The sequence below is a fragment of the Artibeus jamaicensis genome, unplaced genomic scaffold, assembly GCF_021234435.1.
Source record: "Artibeus jamaicensis isolate MK-2021 breed Jamaican fruit bat unplaced genomic scaffold, CSHL_Jam_final contig_729, whole genome shotgun sequence".
NCBI lineage: Eukaryota > Metazoa > Chordata > Mammalia > Chiroptera > Phyllostomidae > Artibeus > Artibeus jamaicensis.
The window spans coordinates 7,024,963-7,044,938 of record NW_026521939.1 but is presented as its reverse complement, the minus strand read 5'-3'; positions in this window follow the sequence as shown (position 1 = coordinate 7,044,938).

Sequence of the window (19,976 nt, the reverse complement as noted above, 5' to 3'; positions counted from 1 at the left end):
CACTCTCCCCTTCTGTGGTCTCAGTCACAGTTCCTGACCCATGCCTTCTGGAGTCACAGACGCATCTGACTCAGATGGTAGCCCCGCTCAGGAGAGGCCTGGAGCTCTAATGGCTTCACTAGTATTTTTGCCTTCTCAAAGGCAGCTCATTGCTCTGATCCCCAGTCCCACATGTGCCCTTTTTTTACCAGGCAGCATAAGGGATGGAGGCACTGTGCCAGGTGAAAAATGAAAGCCCTCCAGACCCCCAAATTTCTAGTCTTGCATCTCCTTTACATTCTTTGTGGTTGGATGGGGTGGCACCTTATCATTCACAGCTTTTGGGACAACACAGGTCTTACTTGGCCAAATGACAACCAAAATCTTCTGGTGATGCCTAGGCCTTGAATTTTCTGTGAGTTCACTGCCCATCTTCTCCCTAGATGTTCCAGTAAAGCCTACAGAGTTTCCATAAAGTCATGTGTGTCACATGTTAACATTCTGTCAACAGTGCCATGGTCTCATTTTCCTCATGTGAGGAAAGAGAACAGAGCCAGTCTTGGGCTACCACCCCATGGCATATTGTGGGGCTGTGCAGGTAGTCTGGGGGAAGCACTTGAAAGGTTCTTTACTGTCCCTTCCACATGAAGGCAAATTGATCCTAGTTATCAGAAATCTGTACTTGTCAGAATCTTTTCATGAATCTCCAAGAAGGTGAAGCACCTTGGCAGTAACACTTTTGCAAAAGTGTCAGAGGAAAACAATAACTTTCTGCAAATGACAAGATTTTAAAATGGCCTCGATTAAATATCTAGTAAGATTTCATTACACACCAAATGATACAATTGACTCAGTTATCCATTTCCCTCTTACCCTGGCCACACATATAATTCCCTCTCAAGATTCCTTTGCTTGGGACATTCTGCAACTTCTACAAACCTACTTCCACTTCCATATACCTTTCAACTTTTGTTCTTTTTCTTTCTTATTTTGAAACATTCATTTTATGATAAAATTACTTTCTTTTTTCCCTTAAAAAAATCCCCCTAAAGTCCCATGTCCTTTATATTTCCTTACCCCCCAAAAATACATTCTGTATTGCTTTCACTCAACATGCACCCCCCTTTTCATATTCCTTTACCAAAAACACACAACCTACTTTCCCTATACAGTCATTATTTTTCATTCTTATTATTTTCTGGTAGTTTGAAAAAATACTTAGCTCTTTTTTTAAAAAATCAATTTGGCAAGAGAACTGTATTTTGGTGGAGGGGGTTGTAACATTTGTCTTATTTTTTAGATATACTTTATTGACTATGTTATTACAGTTATCCCAGTTTTTCCTCTTTGCCCAGTGTGGCTGATAGCCTTTGCATCCCTGTTCCTGGGCACCAGATGTGGCTGTACCCTGTCCAGCAAAATCTGCCTGTTATTGCTGACAGTGAGAATGAATGCACAGGCAACAACAATCCTGTGTGGAAAAAGGGAACAGGCATGACTACTCTCTCAAGGGGAGAGTGTCTATGGGTGCCTCAACTACTCCCTCAAGAGGGGAGCACCCCAACCCTTGCCTAGATAGGCTTTTATTGTTTTCCTGGAGTCTTACATCAGAGAAAGATTTACTATCTATTACATAGAATATTATTGTCTACATTTTAGGTACAATCAAGAAAATGAAAATAACATGCAGAGGGGAATGGCGATGAGCTGATTAGCTCTGTCCTTGGGAAAACTCATACAGGCTTTGGAAATTACCTTGAAGATAGACAGTACACATTTGTTGTTTTAGATCAGGGTGATGGAGTTTTAGCAAGAGCAAGCCATAACAGTCTGTATGCATTTTCTAGGCCTGATTCCCACAGGAAAACTCAGTTCGAAGGTCTGGCTCCTGCCCACCACTTTGCTTCTGTAGGTTTTCCATACAGTGCTGAGTCACGTTTGCCAGGCCAAAACAAACTGGTCCCCTACAATTCCCCCCTTTTTTTTCTTTTTGTTAAGGCTATTGTGGTGACACATCCCACGAGACTCGCTATTTGCTGGTGTCTTTTGGGACCCTGCGTAAATAATTTGTAAATGCATCGTAATATGCAAAACATTATTAAAATCAGTAAACAAACAGGGGTTCCAGTGACCCACAATTTTAGGTTGAGTCCATCAAACCAGTGTTTTGGGTTTAACAAACCAAGATTATCACTAAGGGTTTGAAGAATCTTCTGTTTAGTTAAGTGTTGAATGTCCTGCAACTGTTTGTGTAACTCTAGTTGCAATTTATTGATTTTTCCCTTTAAATTATTAGAAAAAGCTCCTTTTAGGTGATGTTGAATATCACTCCAGGAGTATTGGCTGGAGTTCCATTGTAGTGGGGTGACACACAGTTTGGAGAAACCAGAAGCACAGGTCAGCTGCTGATGAGTCACTAGCACATCCTGGCATTCACCATTCCAGTTGAGTGCTGATTCGACTGCAGAAAGTCAAGTCAGGATTTCTTGATCAATCTGGGCCTGTTGAAGCATTTGTAAAGTGGAATTGGTTAAGAGAATATCAACAGTATGAGCAGTTTGAACTGACCCAGTGAGGGCAGTGGTTGCTGTGGCTGCAGTAGCCACAACTATAGCAGAAACAATAAATGCAATCAAAGTGCCAACAAACTGTCAGACTCAAAGAGGCCAGCGCATCGTTAAGCACTATTATGCCATGGGGATCTTCCCATTCTCTGGTTACATTAACTGGCACCCATATCTGAGTTTGTCTTCTGACTGTATAAACTGTAGTGAGGCTTAACTGAGTAATATTGAGATGAGTAAGACAGCTGGCATATATGGAGCCTGCAGGAACAGGCAAAGAATAAATTTTTGCTGATTCGCTATAATAGACTTGAGCTGTCCCTGGAGTTGCCAAAAACAAGTAAGGGTGACAGGTACAAACTGTGACCCAATCTTGTTTCAGAGGGCCATTCTGATAGAGGTTTTTTTAAATTTTTTTATACGGGTGTTTTCTAGCAATAAAAAGCAAGCCCATTTTCTATGAGTTGTAATGCCAAGGGCCAGTGTGGTTGGGAGAAACAATTCTGATTATAGGTGTCTCAGTACTGGTCCCCTCCCACCACATATCAGTATATGGGATTTCAGGCAGAGCCCAAACTATTGTTGTGCCAAACTTAGCCAGTACTTTCCAATTAGCTCCCCAGTTCTCCACTATAAAAGGACTTTGGGGAAGAAAAGCAATACAAGCATTCTGTCCTCTGCACAAAGACCAAGAGACTGAGTCTTTGTGGCTTTTGTTTAAAGTACAAAGTGGAACCAGAAGGGGATTGAGAGTATGATAAATCTCCTCCTGCGTACACAGGCCAATTATAGTTACTATGGAAAACTAATAGTAATTACTGTATTGCTCTTTGCTTGCAGCATAAAGTTTTTCCTTTAAAAGAAAACACAAAGTGTCAATAAGAACAGAATAATAAATTAATAAATACTTAGTAACATAAACTGCATTTTTTGGCACCAGAATTCAATGCTTGTTCTCTTCTAGTTGGCCAGTGTCAGGTGGGCCACCTGGTGTGCTAGCTGATTAGTTTTCATCTCCAGGTAGCAGAGCTTGATGTCTATTTTGTTATAAAGTTTTGCACTTTTAGCTGGAAGCCAGAAAGGACCTGTAGGGATGGAAACACATGAACACCCTCTTCCCCATGTTAAGAGGTGTACAGGACCCTACCAAGTACCATCTCCCAGCAGATGTCTATATAGAACCTGAAGATAAGATGACTTTGGTTCTTTCTTCTGAAAATGTTTCTCAGTTGGAATACAGAGTGATTCATCACAATTTAGAAAATTATAGGTAAACATAGCTAACAGTCAAATTTTGGGGGATAGACTCCTGACTCCCCCTTTTTTGTTTTTTAAGAAGATTTTTAAAGGTATGATGTGCCCGTTCAAAAATTGCCTGACCTGTTGGATTATAAGGTATTCCTGTCTTATGTTTGTTGGATATTCCAACACTGAAGGAAGGCTTGGGTAGAATGGGCAAGATATCCTGGGCCATTATCAGTTTTAATTTGCTGAGGCTGACCCAAATGACTGAAGGCTTCAAGCCAATGGGCTTGTATATTTTTAGCAGATTCTCCTGTTAAAGCAGATGCATGTAGGGCACCAGAGTAAGTATCAGTAGAAATGTGAATGTATTTGAATTTTTCAAAGGGAGCATAATGAGTGACATCTGTTTGCCAAATCATTTGAGAACTTAGTCCTTGAGGGTTAACTCTTCTGGATGGAGGTGCCTTAGTAAGGGCTTGACACTCGGGGCATTCTTTAATAATTTGCTTAGCTTGAGAACAGGGAATATCAAATTGTCTTTGAAGTGCCTGGCTGTTTTGATTGCGGGGTTTGTTTTGGCCTGGCAAATGTTACTCAGTTCTGTATGGAAAACCTACAGAAGCAAAGTGGTGGGCAGGAGCCAGACTTTCAAACTGAGTTTTCCTGTGGGAATCAGGCCTAGAAAATGCATACAGACTGTTATGGCTTGCTCTTGCTAAAACTCCATCACCCTGGTCTGAAACAGCAAATGTGTACTGTCTATCTTCAAGGTAATTTCCAAAGCCTGTATGAGTTCTTCCAAAGACAGAGCTAATCAGCTCATCGCCATTCCCCTCTGCATGTTATTTTCATTTTCTTGATTGTACCTAAAATGTAGACGATAATATTCTATGTAATAGATAGTAAATCTTTCTCTGATGTAAGACTCCAGGAAAACAATAAAAGCCTGTCTAGGCAAGGGTTGGGGTGCTCCCCTCTTGAGGGAGTAGTTGAGGCATCCATAGGCGCTCTCCCCTTGAGAGAGTAGTCGTGCCTGTTCCCTTTTTCCACACAGGATTGTTGTTGCCTGTGCATTCATTCTCACCATCAGCCATAACAGGCAGATTTTTCTGGACAGGGTACGGCCACATCTGGTGCCCAGGAACAGGGACGCAAAGGCTATCAGCCACATCTGGCGCCCAAACAGGGAGTCAAAGGCTATCAGCCACAGCCCAGCTCTGCTAGGTACCCCCATTCCCTCCAGCAATTCCCTCACTCAGTTCATGTCTGTGGGTCATACATGTAAGTTCTTTGGCTACTCCATTTCCTATACTGTTCTTAATGTCCCCCTGTCTATTTTGTACCTACCATTTATGCTTCTTTTTTAATATATTTTATTGATTATGCTATTACAGGTATCCCATTTTCCCCCCTTCACTCCCTTCCACCCTGCATACCCTCTCCCACCCACATTTCCCCCTTTAGTTCATGTCCATGTGTCATACATATAAGTTCTTTGGCTTCTACATTTCCCATAATATTTTTGCCCTCCCCCTGTCTATTTTCTACCTACCATTTATGCTACTTATTCTCTGTACCTTTTCCCCCTCTCTCCTCTTCCCACTCCCCTGTTGCTAACCCTCCATGTGATCTCCATTTCTATAATTCTGTTCCTGTTCTAGTTGTTTGCTTAGCTTGTTTTTGTTTTGTTTTCTTCAGGTTCAGTTGCTGATAGTTAGTTGTGAGTTGTTTTTGTTTTACTGTTCTTAGTGTTTGATGTTCTTTTTCTTAGATAGGTCCCTTTAACATTTCATGTTAATAAGGCTTTGGCAATAATGAACTCCTTTAACTTGACCTTATCTGGGAAGTACTTTATCTGCCCTCCCATTCTAAATTATAGCTTTGCTGGATAGAGCAGTCTTGAATGTAGGTCCTTGAATTTCATGACTTGGAATACTTCTTTCCAGCCCCTCCTTGCCTTTAAGGTCTCTTTTGAGAAATCGGCTGACAGTCTTATGGGAATTCCTTTGTAGGTGACTGTCTTCTTTTCTTTTGCTGCTTCTAGAATTCTCTCCTTCATTTCAATCTTGGGTAATGTAATTATGATGTGCCTTAGTGTGTTCCTCCTTGGGTCCAACTTCTTTGGGACTCTCTGAGCTTCCGGGACTTCCTGGACATCTATTTCCTTTAACAGATTGGGGAAGTTCTCCTTCATTATTTTTTCCAGTAAGTTTTCAGTTTCTTGCTGTTCCTCTCCTTCTGACACCACTATGATTCAGATGTTGGAACATTTGAAGATGTCCCAGAGGTTCCAAAGTCTCTCTTCATTTTTTTGGAATTCTTATTTCTTCATTCTCTTCTGGTTGAATGTTTACTTCTTCCTTCTACTTCAAATCATTGATTTGAGTCCCAGTTTCCTTCCCATCACTGTTAGTTCCCTGTACATTTTGCTTTATTTCACTTTGTGTAGCCTTCACTTCTTCCTCTATTTTGCAACAACACTTAACCATTTCTGTGAGCATCCTGACTACAAGTGTTTTGAACTGTGCATGTGATAGGTTGGCTATCTCTTCATCACTTAATGGTATTTTTTTGTGAAGCTTTGATCTGTTCTTTCATTTGGTACATATTTTTTTGTCTCAGTGCACCTGTTACATAGTAAGGGGTGGAGGCTTAGGTATTCTCCAAGGCAGATCAACCCACATTGCTGTGTTGTGGTGCTTTATCTGGGGGAGGATCCAAAAAGGAATAATGCCACTAGCTTGGCTCTGGCTGGCTTTCAGTCACTCCCCCCGCTACCCACAAGCAGATTGGCCCTTCTGGTGCTGATTCTTACATGGGTGCTCAGGGGTGCAAGTTGTATACATTCCAGGATCCTGTGGGTCTCTCCAAAGAACTCTCCTGTGAGGCTGGGAGTTTCTTTTGCCACCGCTGTTCCCACAGGTTTTTACAGCCAGAGGTTTTGAGGCTTTACTTTCCCATGCTGGAACCCTGGGTAGCACAGTCTGTCCCACTGCTCAGTTGTTCCTCCTGGTTTACCCACACACAAATGTGGGACTTCCCAGTCTGCCAGCTGCCACCCCACCTTCCCCACTCCTCCAGCCATCACCTTGCCATGTGTCCTCTCCACTCTAGCTGCCCATCTCTGCCCCTCCTACCAGTCTGGATGAATGTTTCTTCTTTAACTCCTTGGTTGTCAAACTTCCATATAGTTTAATTTTTCTGGCAGTTCTGGTTAGTTTTGTTTTTTAATTTGTTGTCCTTCTTTTGGTTGTGAGAGGAAGCAAAGTGTATCTAGCTATGCCTCCATCTTGGCCTGAAGTCCTCCCTCCTGGTTTTTATCCACCACACATGGATGTGAGACTCCCCCATTTCATGTCTCTGTGCCTCTCTGTGCATCTTTGCATCTCCACCCCTCCTACCCATGTAGATGAATGTGGCTTCTTTAAATTCTTGGCTGTCAAACTTCCATACAGCTTGATTTTCTGACAACTCTAAGTGACATTTGTTTTGTAGTCTAGTTGTATTTTTTCTTATAGTTGTGCAAGGAGGCAAGGCATGTTTACCTATGCCTCCATCTTAAACAGAAGTCCTGGGCATTGAAGAAAGCACAGCTCTGATGTCACATGCTTTCTGTTGTTTTCTCTTTTGGATAGAAGTTACATTTGGTGCTGCTGCAGTTCCTCTCTGATGTCTCCATGGCAATATTCACATGGATTTCATAGAATATAAGATGTTTGACCTGGAAGGGACCCTGGAGATCAGCTCCTCCTCATTTCACAGAGAAGGCAGCAGGCCCACATAGGGAATGCCACATACCCAATGTCACACAAGCCAGAGACCCTGCCAGGACCTCTACTTCTTGGCACCATTCCCAAGCAGGGTCTCTTTCCCTGAGATTGCAGACAGCTGAATTCCATAGGATGGACTTGTGAGAGTGCTCTGCAGGCAGCTGGTGGCCTGTGACCTCATTGAGACCTCTCTATGGAAGCACAATGCCTGCTGTGTCTTCTCAAGGAGCAGTGGCCTGAGGGTAACCATGTTGTAAACATATCATATTTCTGGGTTGCGCGTTCAATCTAGCTGGGGCTACAGGAGGCAACAGATTGATGTTTCTCTCTCCCTCTCTCCTTCCTTTCTTTCTTCACTGAAAACCCACTGTACACTGTGGGTTCTGGTGGCCAGGACTTCAGACATCAAAGTCAACAGTGAGGCCCAAACACCAAACAACTGGGCACAATGTGGGCCATTTCAGACTAAAGAAGCTCCTGTCCCAAGAACTGTATTTTTAAAAGTCCTCTTTTTTTCCTCTTCTGTCTCTATGGGCAATATTTTGGTTAGCAACTGTGTGTTTATGTGTCAAAGATGTGATAAGATTTACGACTTTAAGGGACAGACAGAATGCAAGTTTACTCCTAGGAGTTTTGAGGTGTATTTCTCTATTATCAGAAGTCTAGGGTAATTGCTCTTTAACATTTGCCTTTGTATTAAGGGTTGGATGTCAAGGGGAACTCCATACATTTCATTGTCAATCACCACTGCATTCTCCTCTTCATTTTCCTCACTTTCCCAGGATTCCATCTCTTAGCTTTCCATAATCAGACTTTGTCATAAGTTCTTGATCTTATCCTGTAGCAGCTTGTGCCCTTCTAACTTTGCAAAATGGCATGGTAAGTTCTCCAACTTATCATCCTGCCCTCCCACTTTGTTTGCCTGCCCTAAATTTAGCATGGTAGGGAAAAGCTGCGGGTCTTTCTCTAATCTCAGCTCATTTTCCAGCTTTCTAACTGGAGCTTCAGCCTCTAGTTGGGCATTGATGACCAGCTGAACTACCTACTGTAGAGGCCAGCCCACTGAACAGTCATGTTTCCCTTGTCCACTGCAATGTGTTATGTGCAGTTCTTCAAACAATTAAATTAAAGCATCCAGCATCTTCAGGGTGTGCTTATACTCACATAGCAGCCCACAAGTATCTTGCATCCAAGCCACAACTCCCTACATAGGAGTCATGGCCAACTCAAGATTTCCCCTGTGAATGCCTCTTTCCCAAGGCCAACTTCTTTGATTTCCTCATTCGCTTGCCAACTATTGAGTTACAACTTCTTTGGGAGCTTCCCAAGTGTAATCTGAAATTGGCCCCATACACAAAGGGCAGGGAGAAACCAAAGAAAGAGGCAGGACCCTCCACATTGATAGGTAACAGGTTTACTAAGCAAGGGAACTGATATGAATGGCTTGTCTTTAGTGCCTAACAGATGAGTGGTTTTTTTTTTGTACCCACTCAACAAACTTAAAAGTTTCTACAGAGGCCCTAACTAGGTTTGTCACATATTAAGGGGCCTTACCTGGGGTTAGTCACACAGCCACTGCATACAGTCTCATCACCACATTTCTATCTCAAGGCTGTATTCTGGGAGCAACTCTAGGAGCAGGGAAGGCAAGCAGAGCCCACAGTGCAAGGGGGGTTGGAGGGGGAAGCCAGGGTCCAGCTGCTGGGTCAGTGTAAAGAACAACTGAACATACTTCAAAAAATTGAAAAATACAATAAGGAAAAATTAAAAATTAGTAGGCAGGTTAAACACCAGATCATCATATTTTCTGGTTCATTTATTCTTAAGAAGAAGGATGTGAAAGATATGTTAAAAGACATGGAGAGCAGTGTGATAAGTCTAATGTAAAACAACTTGGAGTTTTAGAAGTAAATAATGGTAAAAATGGGAAGGGGGCAATATTCAAATATGTGACTGAGAAATCTTCAAAATGTCAAAAAATACTAGATATTGCCTATAGGTATCTCACTGAATCCTAAGCAAAATAAAAGAAAAAATGGAAACTACAGAGCAAGAAAGAATAAGAGAAAATCTCAAAAGAAGACAAATAAAGGGCAGATCTGCCAAAACTAGCAATTAGTCTGACAACTTTTTACTCAACAGCAGCATGGAGGTCAGAAATAAAAAAGGAATGGAGGAAGGGGAGAAATCAGTACTGAGAGAAAATCAATTCAAAAGTTTGTAACCGAAAAATTATCTTAAAAAAAAATACCTAAAGGAAGATAGTTTCAGACAAAAACAGTTTACCATTAAAAAATCCTCATTAAGGAAGATTCTAAAAGATGTTTCAGGAAGGAAATCCAGGCTGGCAGGCCTAGGATTCAAGTTGGAATGGTGAACAGATATTGGTAAATATGTAAGTAAATTGAAACAAAAATTAACTATAGAACAATAATAATGTCTAATTTGGATTAGAACTAAAAGACTTGATAATAGTATTATACATCTTCAGAGGGAGTAATTGATGTTAAAGTATTTTAAGTTTCTTATATTGTCTGAAAAAAAGTAAAACTATTGATTAGATTTAGGCTTTGTTAAATATTTATTTTTACATAGCTAGAGTGACCACTGAAAGAATGGGCATAGTGAGGGCAACTTCTGCTTTCATTCCAAACTGTAGAATGAGAAATACAAAAAAGAAACAATTCAGTACAAAAGAAGGAAAATAAGAAGAAAAAGAAACAAAAACAGAGAAACAAATAGGAAACACATGTTATATTAATATATAAAGGTAGATTGTGATTATAAATGTAAGTGGATCAAACACTCCAGTTAAAAGACAATGATTTTTAGACTAGATATGTTTTGTACAAGAGGTATATTTAAAACTTAAGGATGCTAGCCCTGGCTGGTGTGGCTCACTGGACTGAGCACTGGCCTGTGGACTGAAAGGTTGCCAGTTCAATTCCCAGTCAAGGCACATGCCTGGGTTGCAGGCCAGGTCCCCAGTTAGGGGCATGAGAAAGGTAACCAATAGTTGTTTCTCTTGTACATCATGTTTCTCTCCCCCTCTTCCTCCCTCCTTTCTCCTCTCTCTAAAAATAAATAAATAAAATCTTTTTTAAAAAGTAAGTACTCTAGAGAAATTAAAAGTCAAATGATGGGTAAAAGATATGCCAGGTGAACATAATCAAAACTATGTCATTATATTAGTATTAGACAAATAAACTCTAAGTAAAAGTATTATCAGAGGTCAAGAGAGTAATTCCACAATGATAAAAGGTTCAGTTCAACAAGAAAATGTGGGGGTGACCTCTCTGCAAGTCCCCCCAGTGCCATGGACATGAGTGAATGAGTAAATATGGCTGAGAGATGCTGGATGTGTTTGGGGAGAAGGAGTGGGCTGTGGCCAGTTTCTCAGAGGAGACAAAGGCCAGCAGCAGCCAGTTTCTCTGAGGAGAAAAAAGCCCCTGCGCCCTCTTCCATAGCCTTTTATTGGGTTGTAATACACTGGAATACAGGGCAGCAAGGATCAAACAGTAGATAACATTTCACAGAGATCTGAGGGCTTCAGAGTCTGAGTCAGTGTCTGTCAGGAAGAGAGTTGCAGAAACTTTGGGAGACATACTCATTTCCTCTCGGACCCTTATCATATGAATGAAAGCACTCTTAACAGAGCAGATTTCACAGGTTTATCAGGAAGTCTTTGCAATGCCAGATTTTCCCACAGGACATGCTCTAGCAAAGTAAGGAGCTGCACCTCTCCCCTACAGGTATTCAGGCTTAAGGGGATTAGAGCCAGGAAGTGCTTCTCCCAGAGGACATGGGGACTCAGGCTTTGACAAAGCCCGGGGGGGGGGGGGGGTTGGTCCATTGCTCTTTGTTGAAGCCTGCCCCACCCCAGTCCTTCCATGAAGTCCTTCCAAGTGATTGAGTCTGGCTTAGGTTGCCCCCCCCCCCCCCCGTGAGGGGTCTTATTACCCGTCATTAACTTCCGACCAAGCTTTGGGGGCAGGGAGAGGAACTGAGGCAGCATTTTCTACCTGAGACAGGCTTTGTCTCCTGTGGCTGGCATTCCAAAGGTCATCTCTTGCCCTTAGCCACAAGGGGTAGATACAATTCCTAAAACTAGGCAGAGCGGTCTACAAGAAAAATGTAACAATCCTAAACTTCAATGCACACAGCCTCAAAATAATATAAGGCAAAAATCTGTAGAATTACAACAAGAAATTGACAACTCCACTATCATGTTTGGGAAATTTTAAGATTTGTTTTTTATTCGTTGATAGATGGAACAGACCAAGTCCAGTGTAGATCAATAAGATATAAACATCACAATTAATTTGTTCAATCTAAGAAACATTTGTAAAAAATTACATTCTAAAATTAGATGAATATACTTTATTTTCAAGTGCCCATAGAATGCTTGTAAACACTGATCATAAACTGAATAGTAAAACTGACCTTAACAAACATCATACAGACTTTATTCTCCCACCACAATACTATTAAATTATAAATGAATAATAAAATGATAACTAAAAGAATTAAAAACAGACTTCGTATACATTTATCTCTTCATACCTTGTGAAAATGGGACTTCATAAGAAGGAGCAAAATGCACTCTGACCTGGAAACTTTGAACCTTGCCTACTAAATTCAACTAACCAACTTTTACTATTCAATCTGTGCTCTCATTAAACTTTCAGGGCCGAGATAACTTGCTGCCCAGCACTGCGGACCAAATGTTCCAAGTGACTTCTTCCTGGTTTTCCTTTAACTGAAGTTAATTTCCCTCTTAAACGGATACTTACAGTTCTGGTCTCATAGTTTTTCCTTCTTAAAAGAGAGGCTCATCTTATTTGGCTTTTATATCTGTTAAGATATCTTCAAGATATTTCAGATTTAGCTTAAAGTAATAAGAGTATAAGTTCCATAAGGAATTTTTGTCTTTTTTGTTCACTACTGTATTCCCATGCCTAATATAAAGTGTTGCACTTGGGTGAGGCACTCAACAAATGAATAAATTTGTTACATGCCTATGATGTTTCAGGCCAAGTATACATGTATTATGCTAACAAATAATTTAGCTTTCAAAACAATCCTGGAATGTTAAGATGATTAACACCATTTCAGATGAGATTATGGCGTTAAGGTACAGAGAAGTAGCGTGGCTTGCTCAAGCTTGTACATGGTAGAATAGTTGATTTATAATAATTGTATAGTTGCTACAAGAAACAGTTATATTAATATACACTCATTCCACAGACCTAATGAGTGTGTGTGTGTGTGTGTCTAAAGTCTTAAGGCTAGGAAGGAAAACAAGTCCCTATGCTGCAATGGTACAAAAGTACACGTTTGTGTCATCTGAGATCCTCTAGGAAGCATATACTAAGAAAGAGTTGGGGTACAAGATATGTATAGAGAATGATGCCTGTTAAAGGTAAATGGGAGACAGCACAGAAATAAGCAGATAGGTATCAACAATGAAAAGAGGAAGAACACAGGAGGATTATGTAAAAACAGCCTCAGACTGTGGTTCAGCTCTGAGAAGGCTAAGCCAGGTCAACAGGGAGTCTGGGTATACAGATTGCCCTTGGAAGAGCCCCACACTGCCCAGAAATGGTGAGTCTTCATGTCACTGCCATGCTCAGTCATTGCCCAGGGACTGCCCAGGAAGCATCTGGCATGGACTTAGAAGCTGAGGCAGAGCCCAGAGGCATCCATAGCTGGAAGCTGTCAGATGACTGCACACCCTGTGGCTGGTTCTGTCTTGAGGACAGCTGAGTGGCACATCTCCATGGCTGTCACAGCCTTTGTCGAAGGACTTGTATCACCCAAGTTCTGCGACTAAGGCAGAGGTTAAGGTGGCAGTCTCGTAGGCTTTGACAGTGTACACTCTAATGAAATGCCAGCAGTTACTGGCTGTGTGACCTTAAGCAGAACACTTGGTGTCTGTGAGCCTCAAATTCCTGTAGTTCCCAAACTCCTTTGGCAAGTGTTAACTCTCTTGTAGAGAGCTGTCTGATCCTCTCTGCATCTCCAGAACTGACCCACTGGGAGAAACAGATGACATCTTTATATTGGGTCAAATTTGATGTCAATAAGTAGCCCTAAGACCTCCTTGTTAAGAATGTCAAGAGGAATCACATCCTGGTTTTGAATCTTAAAGCTTCGTTATATCTTGTTGGTAAGAAGACTATCCACTTTATAGCCTGGTGTAGAGGTTTCTCAATTGAAATAGATAATGCATAGTGCCAGAAGTAGTAATAATGCTGCCATTGGAACAGTGCTTATCATGATGGAGGGAGGGAGAGTGTGGAGATGATGGTGATTGTGAAGGTGCTAATGATAACAACAGAGATGGGATAAATGGTGAAAATAGTGATGGGGAAAGTAGAGATGATAGAGGTGTAGGAATGGTGATGATGAAGGTGGTGGAATGACGGTGATCATGGAAGTAATGGTGGGAATGATGGAGGTCGTAGAAGAGTTGATAGTGGTGATGATGGAAGGGGAGATGGTGGTGATGGTGACAGCATTGGTGGAGGGGGTTGGTGAAGCCGACTCCAGCAGCCCACTTGGCCCAGGTCTCCTGACTCCCACTTCTGGCCCACATGAGCCACAGTGAGTTGTGTCCTTCCCCTGTGAACTACATGCCAGTCCCCACCCACTCTCCCCTGTACCTCTGCAGTCACAAGCTAGGAATGATCTCCACCTGACTTGGGGAAAACCTAGGAAGCAAAGGTAACAGTCCACACGCCTGAGTGGTGACCAAGGTGACTTAGGCTGAAACACACCAGCCTGTTTGTCCTGGTCTGTGGGTGGACCCACAGCAGCCACAGGGACCAGCCGTCTTATGCTCATGAAGCCCTGTGGACCCAGGAAGTTGGTCTCCCTGGCCTCTCAGAAGGAAGCAGCCTATCCCTCTTCTCCTTTTGCAAACCCACAGCCCAACATTTCTCCCCAGGTTCCTGCTCAGTTTCTGTCACATGACATCTTTGGGCCCATCTCTTCATGGAGGTAGTTAATGCCTACCTTGTGGTGCCATCTATGGCAAGGCTATGAACAGGAGTGTCTAGCTCCCCACTAATCTCACTCAAGAAATGGTATTTAAATATTTTAATACATCACCATTATCATCATTGATCTCCAAATCAGTGGAACAGGAGATGCAAAGAAGGGATTGCCTCTCCCTCAACAGGTGGGTGACCTCAAGAACTACCTAAGCCCTGAACTTGATCTAGAGACCTGAAGCATGAGCATTTTGCATGTGACCCAGTTGCTCTGCCTCCTCTCTGCAGACGTCTCTTCAGACCCTTCTGCATCCTCTCTTTCCCCTGCTTCCGGTATCAGACCACAAGTTTCTCATCCCCAAGGCCAGACCATAGGTCATGATTTGTGACAGAGCCATGACAACATTCACTAAATCAGTGTTGCCCAAAGTGTGACTCCTGCCCCACCCCACTGGTAGCCAGATAACCAGAGAGGGAGGGTTCACCTAGAGGCTTTAAATAACAGTGAACCACATGGAAAGAAAAAGGGTCTCCTTTCAATTATTTGTAATCAGCACCATTATTATTATGAAATGGCTATTTTTGTAGATCAAAACAGACAAATACTAGCAATTTTTTATGATTAAACCTAGTAGGATATTTTAGGCATACAAGAAGTTATGAAGAATAAGAACATGAATAGTTATGTAATCACAACTCTGCTAATGAAATGAAACATTTAAGTTTTATTGAAGTCCCCAGTGAAGTTTTTTTGATGCCCTTCCCATTTTTCCTCCCATCTGCACACCCCCTTTGCTCTAGAAATAACCTGTCTCCTGAAATGACAGTTGGTAACTTTCATGCACATCCTCCCCTGTTATGAACCCCATCCCTAGATAATTCTTTGCAGACTACAGTTGGTTTTCTGCTCATTATATTTTTGAGCTCAGCATGTTAGTATATGTAGGCCTACTTTATGTGTTTTACTATTGTGTAGGATTCCATCATAAGAATATATAGCAACTTGTGTACACGTTCTACTTTAGAAGGCTATTTAAGTTGTTTCTAGGGGCTTCAGGTGATTTTTTTATAGTCAATGAAATGACTATATTTTTATTGATTTTTGTTTATGTGTGTTATGCTTCAACTTTCCATAATAAAATGCAATCATTCTGATTCTTTAAAACTTTGCTTTACACATTATTTTCATGTGGCAGCAGTCAAAAGCCATACAAAAACCTACAAGGACTTACCTGACTCTACACATCATCTATGAAGGAGCTAATCAAGTCACAGCTATTTAAAGACTAAATTATAGATATGCACAGTGTTTCTGTCACTATTCATAAGTATTATAATGTCTTCCTCCTGAAACAGTCATTCTTAAGCATGTACACAATATACAGTATAGACAGTTGTGTAAAATCACCCAACTTTATAACAAACATCAAACGATTCTAAGATATCTAGAATATAACTGGAACTGGGAATGGAACTCAGACCCTCCAACATCTTGCTCTGCTCCATATAGCTGCCATCCATGAGACAAGTTTAATTTGGTTGTTTTACTATGTTGGATGGTCAAACAGAAACCACTTTAAGACATTGTCCTTCAATACACAGAAAGATGAACAGCACTTTTATTTTAAATTATCAGTTTTTAATGGAAGTGTAGTAAGATAGGCCTAATGATACATAACTCGTGATCATTCTGGAAGGAATTGCAGGTAGACCATTGTGAATGACCACAGAAGGTGTGGAGAGTGTACTAGCCGCTGAGCTCATGAGGAGAACACCTGTAGCTAAATTCAGAGCCCTTAGTAACCTGTTTTACTGGTCTCTTCTTAGAAATAGAACACTCTCATGGATTTAGCAGATTATGGTTTTATGTTTACATGTAACACCATACTATTATGAAACAGAAGGAGAAGAAATTGTAAAGACTCAACCATTAAACTTTTACAGTTTGGGTTAGATCCCAATTTAACCTAAGTTCATTTTAACAATGATAAATTCCTTCATTTCAAGTGGGTCCATTATGTTTAATTTATTGAAGTCTCACATACTCCTCAATGTTTACAAAAGACATTTATATTTATTCTTGTGTTGATTTTTCTTTCTTTTTTCTCCCATTACAAATAATGCTGCTTCATGTGTCAAGTGCACCTGGGTAAGAATTTTCCTGGGGTATATACCAAGGAGTGGAAACACTGGGTGTATACTCCCATCTTCACAGGTATTGCCAAATTGTTACCCTAAGTGATGGCACTATTCTGTATGGTTTCCAGGAGAGTTGTCATTTTTCTAGGTCCTTACTAGTGGCTTTTAACTTTTTTTACTAATTTGCTGGTGCAGGCAGATTCAGCACGGTGCTAGTCTATAGTTAACATCTAACACTTGCTAACCACACTTTAACACTTGCTAACCAAAAACTTCAAGCAGAAGACTCTAAACTCTCATATTAACATTTTACTTCTCCTGTGTTTGTCACAGCTGCCTACTATTCTTTGGCAAATGATATGACTCCCCAACTGTGAAGTTTCCTTCTAGGATCAATTAAATAAATCAGCCAGATTAAAGCAAAATATCAGGTAGATAATAGTACAGGTGGCATGGGAAATGAAATCATGCAGGAGGATCTGAATGACTGTAGAAGGGGGAAATTCTACCCTCATGACTAATCACAGGGGGAATATCATGGAACTCTGACATCAGTGGGCTCTGTAGCTGAGTAACACGTCCCTGAAAATGGCAGCATTTCAGAATGGAAAGAGATCTTAGAAATCATGTAATACAACCCACCCATTTTGCAGGTGACGAAATTGTGGTCCAGAGAGAGGAAATGTCTTGCCTGTGGTGGCACAATGAGTCAGTGGCTGAGCAGAGGCTGGCATTCAGGCTTTCCTGACCAAACTCATGACTTGGTAGTGGCTGGATTGATAAGAAAGAGGAAGATGCCTTACAAGTGTCTAGGAGAACTTACCCTTATCCCTGGTTCAGTGTACCCAGTGTTCACCTTTTCATTCTCCATCATCCCTCCTTGGATGCTTGGATGCTCCCATGGTGGGGCCTCTCTCCCAAGAGCCTCAAAGGTGAGGTCCTTAAGAACACAACTTCCTTTTTCTAAAGTGGGCAACAGGCAGCAGGAGGGTGCAGGGGGCAAAGGGGAGAAATAACTAGAACAACTGTAAAACATATACATAAAAATAAATAAATAAAATAAAATTTTTGTTTCATTTACACTTTACATTCCATTTTATTTTGTATCAGTTTCAGGTGTACAGCATAGTGGTCAGATAATCGTATCATTTACAAAGTGATCCCCTCCCATATTTTCAGCACTCATCTGGCACCACACATAGTTATTAACAATATTATTGATTGGAGACAAACAAGGACTTCCGCCAAGATGGAGGCATTAGGTGGAGAGACCATGCTTTCTCACACAACCAAGTTTAGAGACAACTAAATATTAGCAACAGAAAATATAGTCAGAACACGGAAAATTGAACTTTTCAGAAGTCTGATAACATCAAATTCTTCAGCCTGACCGGTAAGAGGGGTGAAACCAGCAGCTGGTGGAGCGGGGTTGCACAGGAAAACTCAGTCAGATGGACTCAGGCGCATGGAATCCAGGCCCAGGGTTGGACCTGGTGGGCAACTCAGCAAGCGACCGCGGGGAAACAGCGAGGGAGCAGGGCTGTGGGTTGACTGTGGTCATGCATTCATGTGTGGATAGACAAGCAAGGGAGTGGGCGATTGGATGAGAGCCAGCAGCCCCAGTGGTGAGCGGCAGTGGAGGGCACCGCCATTTCCCCGCTCTGACCCCGCCTCCACATACAGCGTCATAACCCAGCGACCTAAGTGGCCCTGCCCTGGTGAACAACCTAAGGCTCAGCTCCTCACCCAGTGGCGCTAAACTGCAGAGGGGGCCGCCATTTCCCCGCTCTGACCACGCCCCCACATACAGCGTCACAACCCAGAGACCTGGGAGTCCAAGGCTCCGCTCCTCGTACTTAACGGGTGCGAACAGACCAAAAATGGCTCAAGAAGATCTCAAAGCCCCAGAGCCTATAAATCTAAGCGATGAGGAAATAGCAAAACTCTCAGACGCACAGTTTAAAACACTGGTGATCAGGATCCTCGCAGAACTGATTGATTATAGCCACAAATTAGAGAAACATATGAAGGTGAAACTAATTGAAATGAATGGAATTGCACAGGAAACCAATAGCGATGAAAAGGAAACTGGGACTCAAATCAATGGAGTGGACCAGAAGAAAGCAAATAATGGCCAAACAGAAAAGAGTGAAGAAGCAAGAATTCAAAAAAATTAGGACAGGCTTAGGAACCTCCAGGACATCTTTAAATGCTCCAACATCCGAATTATAGGGGTACCAGAAGGGAGAAAGGAACAGCCACCAGTGGAAAACTTATTTGAACAAATAATAAAGAAGAATTTCCCCAATCTGGCAAAGGAAATAGACTTCCAAGAAATCCAGAAAGCTCAGAGAGTACCAAAGAAGTTGGACCCAAGAAGAAACACACCAAGGCACATCATAATTACATTAGCCAAGATGAAAATGAAGGAGAGAATCCTAGAAGCAGCAAGAGATAAGGGGACAGTCACCTACAAAGGAGTTTCCATCAGACTGTCAGCTGATTTCTCAAAAGAGACCTTACAGGCAAGAAGGGGCTGGAAAGAAGTATTCCAAGTCATGAAATCCAAAGACCTACAACCAAGATTGCTCTATCCAGCAAAACTTTCATTTAAAATGGAAGGACAGTTAAAATGCTTCTCAGATAAGATCAGATTCAAGGAGTTCATCATCACAAAGCTTTTATTATATGAAATGTTAAAGGGACTTACCTAAGAAAAAGAAGATAAAAAAACATGAACAGTGAAAGGACAGCAAACTCACAGTTATTAACAACCCCACCTAAAACAAAAGCAAACTAAAAGGACAGCTAGATCAGGAGCAGAACCATAGAAATGAAGATCACGTGGAGGGTTAGCAACAGGGGAGTGGGAGAAGGAGAAGGGGGGAGAAGGTACAGAAAATAAGTAGCATAGACAGTAGATAGAAAATAGATGGGGGGGGCAAGAATAGTATGGGAAATATAGAATCTAAAGAACTTGAGACACATGGTCATAAACTAAAGGGGGGGTAATGGTGGGGACGGGGGGGTAGGGTGGAGGGGAATGAAGGGGGGAATAGAACAACTGTAATGGCATAATCAATAAAAAATAAATTAAAAAAAACAATAGTATTAACTATATTCCCTGAGCTATATTTTACATTCTTGTAACTATTTTGTAACTACCAATTTGCACTTCTTAATCTCTTTACCTTTTCCACCCAGCCTTCTAAACTCCCTACCTCTGGTAACCATCAGTTTATCCTCTGCTTTATATTAGTTTAAACAGCTTCAAAACAAAATAG